The following is a 10,000-nucleotide window of genomic DNA, read 5'->3' as shown; positions in this document are numbered from 1 at the left end:
CTCTACATTTTTCTCGTATTTTTCTTCATTTCTGTGTCTCGTTCCTCTCTGTTTCCTGGATCATTCTTGTCTCCTTTCTCTTTTATTCAGTTTCCCTTCCAGTTTCCTTTCCCTCCCCTTTTCCTTTTCACTCCTCTGCATTTTCCTCTTCGTTCCTGCACCCTCGTCTTTTTCCTTTTTCCCGGTTTTCTTTTTACCATTCTCCTCCCTCGTCTTTTCCTCTCCACTCTCCTCTGCAACTTCCTCTCCCTCTCCTACATCCTCGCTTTCTTTCCCTCTATCCATTTTCCTTTTTACCATTTCCCTCTCGCTCGTCTGCAGCATCCCTTTCGTCTCCCTCTCACCCACTCTCCCGGCCGGCGTCTCTCATCTCTATGGATCTCATGCTTCTTAGGGTTCGAGGTAGGGATGCTTTGAACGTGAAGGAGAGGCTTAGGTCTATTTGGTGGCTGCTGGGATGGTATTGTGGGGTAATGGAGGCTAATGTGGTGTGTGTGTGTGTGTGTGTGTGTGTGTGTGTGGCCAAGGTTAGCGGTGTTGTGTCTGGGAGAGTGTCTGGATAGCAGGTAAAACTGAGCCATAAAGTGTGATGTCTGACCCGTGTTTGCCAAGGGAGGGGAGGGGAAGGATGGGGAGGGGGAGAGGGACAGGAACAGGAACGGGGCCGCGAGGGGAGAGGGGAAAGAGAAGGAGGAAAAAAGAGGGAAGAACTGAACAACAAGAGTGGAAGGAAGGAAGAAGGGGAAAACGAGGGGCGATGAAAAACGAGAGATAGGGAGGAGGGAAGGAAGGAAAAAGGGAAAGGAAAGAGAAGGGAAAAGAAGGGAGAGCCGAGTGAGAGTTGAGAAAGGAAGGAAAAAGGGGAAACAAAAGCTGATGAAAAATGGGAGAAAGGGAGGAATCGATGAGGAGAAAGATAGGATAAGGAGAGAAGGGTAAGGGAAGAGGAGAAGGAAGAGAGTTGATCAAGGGCAAAATAGGAAGGAAGGAGAAGCGGAGGGCGATGAAAAATGAGAAAAAGGGAGAACTTGATGAGGAAAGAGAGGAATATAGAGGGAAGGAACGGAAAAGGAAGAAAGGAGGAGGGGAAATAGAGGGAAGAAGGGAGAAGGGAAGGGTGATGAAAAATGAGAGAAAGGGAGAATTTGATGAGGAAAGAGAGGAATATAGAGGGAAGGAACGGAGAAGGAAGAGAGAGGATAAAGATGAAGAGGGGAAATAGAGGGGAGAAGGGAAGGCAGGAAGAAGGGGAAGCGGAGGGTGATGAAAACTGAGAGAAAGGGAGAATTTGATGAGGAAAGAGAATGATGGAAGGAAGGAGGAGGATAAAGAGAGCAGAGAAAGGACGGACGAAGGGGGGATGAGAAATGGAGGATGTTAAGCAGGAATAATGGGAGGAAGGGAGAATTATAGAGGAGAAGAGAGAGATATATACGGAGGAGAGGAACAAAGACCGAAGAGGAGTAAAGAAAGACGATAAAGAGGGAAAGGGAAAGGCAAGAACAGAGTAAGGAAAGGAAGGAATGGAAGAGAAAAAGGAGGAATGGAAGAGGAAAGGAGTAAAAGGGAATGGTGAAAATGGGATGAAGGAAGGAAGATGAGGAAAGGAAATACAGAGATGAATGAAAAAAAGGAATAGAGAAATTAGAGGAGAACGAAACGAGGAGAACGGGAAAGTCGATGAAAGAGGAGAGGGTTGAAAAATGACTAAAGGAGGAAAGATAAGGAAGGGAGGGAGAATGGGATAAGGAAAAGGGAAAAATGAAAATGGGTGAAGGAGGGAAATAAAAAAGTGTGGGAAGATATGGATAGAATGAAGAAATGGAGGAGGAAAAGAGGAAGGAGGAAAGGAGGGAGAGGAAGAAGGAAATAACGAGGAGGAAACGGGAGAGTGAGGATAAAAAAAAGAAAGTAAGCAGGGATAATTATTGTTAAGAGAGAGGGAGTGGAGAGGAGGGAGGAGGAGGAGGAGGAGGAGGAGGAGGAGGAGGAGGAGGAAGGGTTTGGAGGGTAGAAGTGAGAAAGGTGACGGGGGAGGTGAGGGAAGGGAAGGGAGGCAGATTAAGCAGACTCGGGCATAGGAAAGAAAAAAAAAGTAAGGGGAGGTGAGGGGAGGGGAGGGGAGGGAGGGAGGGAGGGAGGGAAAGAAGTGTTAATGGAGGGAAGGGAGGGAAGGTGAAGATGAGGAGGGTAAAGGAGGGAAAGGGTTATGAAGGAAAGGAGGAATATTGTGAGTAAGGAAGGACGTGGAAGAAGAGGAGGAGGTTGGGGGTGAGGAAAGGAAGGAAGGAAGGAAGAGAGGAAGGAAGGAAGAGGGTAAAGAAAGGGTGGAGAGAGAAAAGAGAAAGGTAAAAGTGGATAGGGAAGAGGAAAGAGGGAAAATAAAGGGAAAGAGTGACATTAGAAGAAAAGGGAATGAGGAAAACGAGAGGTGAAAGGGAACAGGTGATGGAAGAGGAGGGTGAAGGAAGGAAAAATTAAAGACGAACAAAAAAAGTAAAAGAAGAGAAATGAAGTTGGAAATAAAGAAAGAAGTTGACGTAAAAAAGGGGAAAGAGGGAGGGGGGGATGAAGGAAGGGGAGGGTGGGCATGACAGAGGAGGAGTGAAGTTAGGAGAGGAAGTAAGTTTGTTTGTAAGTAAGTTTGGTAAGAGAAAAGCTAAAGGGAAGGAGGGGAGGGTGAGGGAAGGAGAAGGTGGATAAGTTAGGCAAGAAGGAAGGAGGTGCGGAAGAAGAAAAGCGAAGGGAAGGGGAAGGGTGGATACGATAGCTTGATACGGAGAAGGGAAGTTAGGGGAGAAGGAAGGAGTTCGGGAAAGAGAGAAGCGAAGGGGATGGGAGCGTGGGAGGGAAGGAAGGAGTTGAAGAAAGAGAGAATCGAAGAGGAGGGGGATATGAAAGGAAAGGAGGGAAGGTAGGGGAGAAGGAAGGGGAGAGCGAGGGGAGGGAAGCGGAGGAAGGAAGGAAGAGTTGAAGAAAGAGAGAATCAAAGAGGAAGGGGATATGAAAGCAGAGGAGGGAAGGTAGGGGAGAAGGAAGGGGAGAGCGAGAGGAGGGAAGGAAGGAAAGAGTTGAAGAAAGAGAGAATCAAAGAGGAGGGGGATATGAAAGGAAAGGAGGGAAGGTAGGGGAGAAGGAAGGGGAGAGCGAGGTGAGGGAAGAGGAGGGAAGGAAGGAAAGAGTTGAAGAAAGAGAGAACCAAAGAGGAGGGGTATATGAAAGCAGAGGAGGGAAGGTAGGGGAAAAGGGAGGTGAGGGAAAGGGAGAATGGGTATGACAAGGAAAAAGTTCAGTTGGGAAAGCAGAAAGAAGGTGAGAAATGGGAGAAAACCGGAGGGAAGCAAAAGGTGGGAGGGAGTGAAGGACAATCGGGGTCGACCAACCTTAAAGGAGCTGCATTGCGTCTCTCCTTGTTCTGCCGTGCACCAAAACCCGCCCCAAAACGCTGCCAAAAAGGTGGTCGGTCCAAGAACTTTGACCCACTTTGCCTCCCTCCAGTTTTCAGGTCCATGTTTTCCCTTTGTTATTTGTGGTCTCGTCAGTTTTTTTTTTTTGTATTTTGTTTGCGTTTTTATTTGTTTGTATGGGTGAAGGTATGTTGTGTAGGGATGTGTTGTTGTTGTTGTTGTTGGTTTTGTTCTTGTTCTGCTTTTGCTTCTACTGCTTCTTCTTCTTCATCATCTTCTTCTTTCTTCTTCTTCTTCTTTTTTTTTTTCTTCTTGTTCTTCATCTTCATCATTATTATTTTTATTATTATTATTATTATTATTATTATTATTATTATTATTATTATTATTATTATGTTGAGATTCTTCAAGCCTTTCTTTAACATGTTTTTGGAGTACATAATTTCACACACTTTACTTGTCATTTTCCGCCCTAAGTGACTTCTTGATGGCTCTTAAGCGGTAATATAATAGTCTTCCCTGGCCTGGCTTGTGACGGCTCCGTTTTCCCTTCACTTAACTTTATGAGAGAAAACGGGTTGACAGTAATCCGCGCAGCATTATCTACGATGTAACCTTTTTTTGCGGATGAAACTTTTATTTTCATTCCCGGCCAAGTGGACATTTTAATCAATTTTGCGGCGGCGGCGAGGCGACGGAGAGGCGGCCAAGGAGAGGCAGAGGAGACGCAAGCTATAATATTTTTCCTTTTTTTTATTTAACAGTTAAGGAAGCAGCTCAAAGGCAAAAAATAAGTGAGAAAATAAAAGACCGCAAATCACTGGTCCTAGAAAAGAGAACATTGGCGAGTGCCCAAAAGAGAAATCGATTTCGGGTGGAGAGTTGGATTTATATTATTGCGAACTTAATCTACGCTTCTTATAAAACTTACTAACTCTATTACTGCACAGTTCATATTTTTCCCTTGCAATACGAAGTTAATCTACGCTTTTAATAAAACTTACTAACTCTATTTTTGTACATTTCATATTTTTGCGAACTTAATCTACACTTTTTATAAAACTAACTATTTTTGTACATTTCATATTTTTGCGAACTTAATCTACACTTCTCATAAAACTTACTAACTATATATTTTTGTACATTTCATATTTTTGCGAACTTAATCTACACTTCTTATAAAACTTACTAACTCAATTTTTGTACATTTCATATTTTTGCGAACATAATCTACACTTCTCATAAAACTTACTAACTATTTTTGTACATTTCATATTTTTGCGAACTTAATCTACACTTCTCCTAAAACTTACTAACTCTATTTTTGCACAACTACTAATATTTTCCCTTGTAATACGAAATAAATATATGGCTCTTCTCAAACTTACAAACTTTATACTTTTACACAGTTCATGTTTTTCCTTGTTACACGAACTTAACATATGGTTCTTATAAATTTTACGAACTATTTTTTCACCCACCTCAAAAAAATATTAAATCGTGGCTGGAAGAAGGAACCATCAAACTATATATTTTTTTTTTGTAATATATTGACAGCCACGGTTCTCTTAAAACTTACAAACTTCACTTTTTCACACAGCTCAAAAAGATCATCCAAAATCGTACGAGGAAAGACCCGCCAAACTTTATATATTTTTCTTCGTAACATTGAATCTATCTGCTGTTCTTTTCAAACTCATAAATTCAATGTGTAAATTTAATCCTTATTTTTTTCATCACTGGCAACATCATATATAGAATTTTAGTGTGCTCGAAAAAAAAAAAATGATTCGTGTTTTCTTGAATAATATAATGAGAAAAAAAGTTGCGGTTAGGTTCGGTAATAAGGTCGAAGATTAATGGAATAACACGTCGAGGCGCGCCACTGGGGGGAAAAAAGGAAGGCTGGGGCGGCGGTGGTGAGCAGGAAAGTATATTAATTCACTGGGGTGGCGAGGGGGGAAAGGGGGAGGGGAGGCAGTGAGGGGATCTAGACTGAACGTGTTATTTTTTCTCTTAAATGATACTGCTTAGTGTTTGCGGTTTATGATGTTGCCAGTGACGAAAAAACCAGGATTAAATTTACACATTGAATTTTAAAGTTACAGCAAGGGGGATGTCTCGAGGTAAAAAAAAGAAATACACGTTGAATTTTAAAGTTACAGTAAGGGAGACGTCTCAAGAGGAAAACAAAAAACAGTAACAAAAAATTTACACATTGAATTATAAAGTTACAGCAAGGGAGACGTCTCAAGAGGAAAACACAACAAAAAAACAGCAACAAAAAATTTACACAATGAATTATAAAGTTACAGCAAGGGAGACGTCTCAAGAGGAAAACAAAAAACAGTAACAAAAAATTTACACATTGAATTATAAAGTTACAGCAAGGGAGACGTCTCAAGAGGAAAACAAAAAACAGCAACAAAAAATTTACACAATGAATTATAAAGTTACAGCAAGGGAGACGTCTCAAGAGGAAAACAAAAAACAGCAACAAAAAATTTACACAATGAATTATAAAGTTACAGCAAGGAAGATGTCTCGAGGTAAAAACAAAAACCGCAACAAAAAATGCCCGCTAAACGCTGCCCCGGCGAAATGATCCATAAATCCGGGTGGAGAAGTGTCTTGATACTCTTGATAATCCATATGTGGCCTTTTTAAGTGGCTGAGTGGTTAGCGTGCCGGCGCCGCTTTCAGGATGGCGCGGGTACCTTTCCTGTCCGCCGCCACTGCTGCGATTTTTCAGTCACCGCCGAGTGGCCCAAGACTACCCACATGCTGTCCTGAAGACCACCCATCAGCCCGGACTCTAGATTCTGTCCCTGAAGCGAGGATCAAAGATAAGCTCCGGGGGGCAGCATGAGCCAAACAAGACGGCGCCACTATAAACACTTGTCTGCGTCACAGTGAGCTGGGGCCGACCATGAGGACCCACCAAGAAAACCTACCGGCGCCATAGTTGGAACCGTAAAATGAAAAAAAAAAGTGTATGTAAAATGTACTGCTATGAGAAATAAGAATGTTCGTGTCTTTTCTAGTAGAGATGATTTTATCTGAAAAGTTTGAAGTGGCAGAAGTTAGGACAAAACACCAAAGCGCGCGACTTAATATTATGTAGTAACTTTTTATCCATGTGTATATCAGAATACGGAAGCGAGTTATTTGCCTGCCTGTGTCTTTTTTGCATGCCCGCGTCCTGCGTATGTCATGATATAAAAGTTTACGAAGGGAGGAAAGAAGAAAAAAGTCGCCGCGTGAGCCAGATATTTATGATGCCGCAAGTTTATGTAAATATATTATGCACGGGGGAAAAAAAGTTGAGTTATCTGTCTTGAGCGGCGTGGCATGGTCGATCATTGTCAGGGAAGAGACTCGCTCGCAGGAATAATGTTTACGTCTATTGAATTTAAGTAAGGAAGTGACAGTGGGGAAATAAGTTAGTCATCCCCTTTTTTTTTTGTCTGAGAGGTCGATCGTTATGAAGGAGTGACTTACGGACCAAAATATGTGTCCTGAATTTATAAACGCGCGCAGGAATAATGTTTACGTCTATTGAATTTAAGTAAGGAGGTGACAGTGAGGAAATAAGTTAGTCATCCTTTATTTTGTCTGAGAGGTCGATCGTTATGAAGAAGTGACTCACGGACCTTCCATAGTGTGTGTCCTGAATTTATAAACGCGCGCAGGAATAATGTTTACGGCTATTGAATTTAAGTAAGGAGGTGACAGTGAGGAAATAAGTCAGTCATCCTTTTTTTTTGGCTGAGAGGTCGATCGTTATGAAGGAGTGACTTACGGACCAAAATATGTGTCCTGAATTTATAAACGCGCGCAGGAATAATGTTTACGGCTATTGAATTTAAGTAAGGAGGTGACAGTGAGGAAATAAGTTAGTCATCCTTTTTTTTGGCTGAGAGGTCGGTCGTTATGAAGAAGTGACTCACGGACCTTCCATAATATGTGTCCTGAATTCATAAACTCGCGCAGGAATAATGTTTACGGCTATTGAATTTAAGTAAGGAGGTGACAGTGAGGAAATAAGTTAGTCATCCTTTATTTTGTCTGAGAGGTCGATCGTTATGAAGAAGTGACTCACGGACCTTCCATAATGTGTGTCCTGAATTTATAAACGCGCGCAGGAATAATGTTTACGGCTATTGGATTTAAGTAAGGAGGTGACAGTGAGGAAATAAATTAGTCATCCTTTTTTTTTTTTTTTTTTGGCTGAGAGGTCGATCGTTGTGAAGGAGTGACTCACGGACCATAATGCGTCTTGAATTTATAAACGTAATTAACAGTGAAAAAAAGTCAGCCGTTTATTCGTTTATTGATGTTTTTAAGTTTTGTTTATTTTCTTTGCCCTTGAGCTGTAACCTTTGCTGTAAAAAAAAAAAAAAAAATGGTGAAGCTGTCATGCAGTGTTGCCATGGAAGGGATACACAGACAGACACACAGACAGACACACAGACAGACAGACAGACACAGACAGACACACAGACAGACAGACAGACACTAAGGTGAGTCAGTGGCCACAAAATACCTCGCCATGCGCAGAAACTCCAATTGTGTGTGTGTGTGTGTGTGTGTGTGTGTGTGTGTGTGTGTGTGTGTGTGTGTGTGTGTGTGTGTGTGTGTGTGTGTGTGTGTGTTCGTACTCGTCCCGTGACAACGCCTCGTCTATTTCTGGAGTCATTCAGCCCTAAAAGAAGCCACAAAAACACCATAAACCAAATAAGTGAGATCGAATTCCCCTTTTTTTTCCATGATTAAGATTTTTCCGGTAATATTTCATACGATTTACACTTTTTTTTTCCGTCATTCATTTTTGTCTCGGCTCAGCTTCTTCGTTTTCCTAATTCATTTTTTGGTTGTGATTTTTTTTCCTTCTCTTACTCGTTAATTAATATTCTTTCGTACCTCCTGATGCAGTATATTTTTCGTACCTTGAATCAGTTTTTTTTTGTTATTGTTAAGGTGTTTACGTTTCTTACTTCCTGTCTTGCTAATTTGACAGCGAATTTTCCTATACATTTTACCTCTGCATGCATTCCTTACTCTGTTTCTTACTTCTATCTCCATTTCCACCACTTCTCTGTTTATTTACGTTTCTTACTCCATTTATCGTTTTAGCTGTCCACATATACCTCCTTTTAATACGCCACTTTTTCTCTCTTCTTGCCAATTTGACAGCGAATTTTGCTATACATTTTACCTCTGCATGCATTCCTTACTCTGTTTCTTACTTCTATCTCCATTTCCACCGCTTCGCTGTTTATTTCTGTTTCTTACGCCATTTGTCTTTTTAGCTGTCCCCATATACCTCCTTTTATTAATACTCCTTGCTAACATGACTTTAATTTACACGCTTTAATTCTGCATGCATTTCTTACCGTTTCTTACTTCTACCGCAATTTCAACTTCTGTATATTATCCTGTGTTTTTTCCTCTCTCTATATCTTTTTAACTGTTCCCGTATACATCCTTTTTATGTTCTATTTTTCTCTTCCACTGTTTTCGTATACCCACTCTTTTACTGCAGTCCCTCTCCTCTCCCTCACCCGAAGAAAACGAGGTGTAAAAAAAACCAAGTGAATATGATTAGGTTAGGTAGTGATTCAGGTTTCGAAGAGACAAAATAATGAGTCAGTCGAATAAAGGCAAAAAAATCAGAGGAAACTTAAGAGGAGTAAGAGGAGGGTGAGGAGGGAAGAGGAGGTGTGAATATATGTTAGGTCATGATTCAACTACACACAATGCAAAACAATGATTGGCTCACATGAAAGGAGAAGAAATCAGAGGAAACTTGAGAAGAGGAGAGAGGGAAGAGAAAGAAGAGAGAGAAAGAGGGAATAGTGGAGAAGAAGGAGGAGGAGGAGGAGGAGGGAAGAAGAAGGGGAAGGAAGGTAGGCAGAGAAGAAACCATTTGGTCATAAAAGCGAAAGTAATGTTCCACTCTCCCAGCGGCCTCTCACTTAGCCTCGAAAGAGAGAGAGAGAGAGAGAGAGAGAGAGAGAGAGAGAGAGAGAGAGAGAGAGAGAGAGAGAGAGGGGGGGGGAGGGGGCTAAGTAGTATGAGGTCAATGAAGAGGAATCCATACACTCTCTCTCTCTCCCTCTCTCTCTCTCTCGAACACACAAAGGGTAATACAGAGGCACCCGACGCTGAGGGACAAGTTCTTTCCGTCCGCTGAGAGAGAGAGAGAGAGAGAGAGAGAGAGAGAGAGAGAGAGAGAGAGAGAGAGAGAGACAAAGGGCACTACTGAATACCTTTACTTATTTATGGTTGAGTTGATGTTGTTTTCTGATAATCGTTAAATGTGATGGTTGTATGGCGCCATTGTGTAGTCTCTCTCTCTCTCTCTCCTTTCCCTTTGTGGACGTCGGTGAGTCCTTTTAAATAATAATGTCGGAGCTTCATTCATCAATAATTTTACGAAACCTGTTTGAATGTATGATAAGGACTTTGTGCGTGCGTGTGTGTGTGTGTGTGTGTGTGTGTGTGTGTGTGTGTGTGTGGTGCTATTTTGTTTGTTGGGGGTACATGGCTGCGGTGTGTGTGTGTGTGTGTGTGTGTGTGTGTGTGTGTGT

The 10,000-nt window shown here is 41.9% G+C and overlaps 1 protein-coding gene across 4 annotated transcripts in view; it reads left to right on the top strand.

Moving 5' to 3' along the window:
- The window catches only part of LOC127008685 (calcium/calmodulin-dependent protein kinase type 1), a 118,538-nt gene that overhangs the window by 19,801 nt on the left and 88,737 nt on the right, over positions 1–10,000 (top strand). The gene's annotated exons all lie outside the window — the stretch shown is intronic.

Source organism: Eriocheir sinensis, chromosome 38, assembly GCF_024679095.1.
Source record: "Eriocheir sinensis breed Jianghai 21 chromosome 38, ASM2467909v1, whole genome shotgun sequence".
NCBI lineage: Eukaryota > Metazoa > Arthropoda > Malacostraca > Decapoda > Varunidae > Eriocheir > Eriocheir sinensis.
Note: the sequence above shows the minus strand (reverse complement) of the source record. Positions and strands in the feature narration are given on the sequence as shown.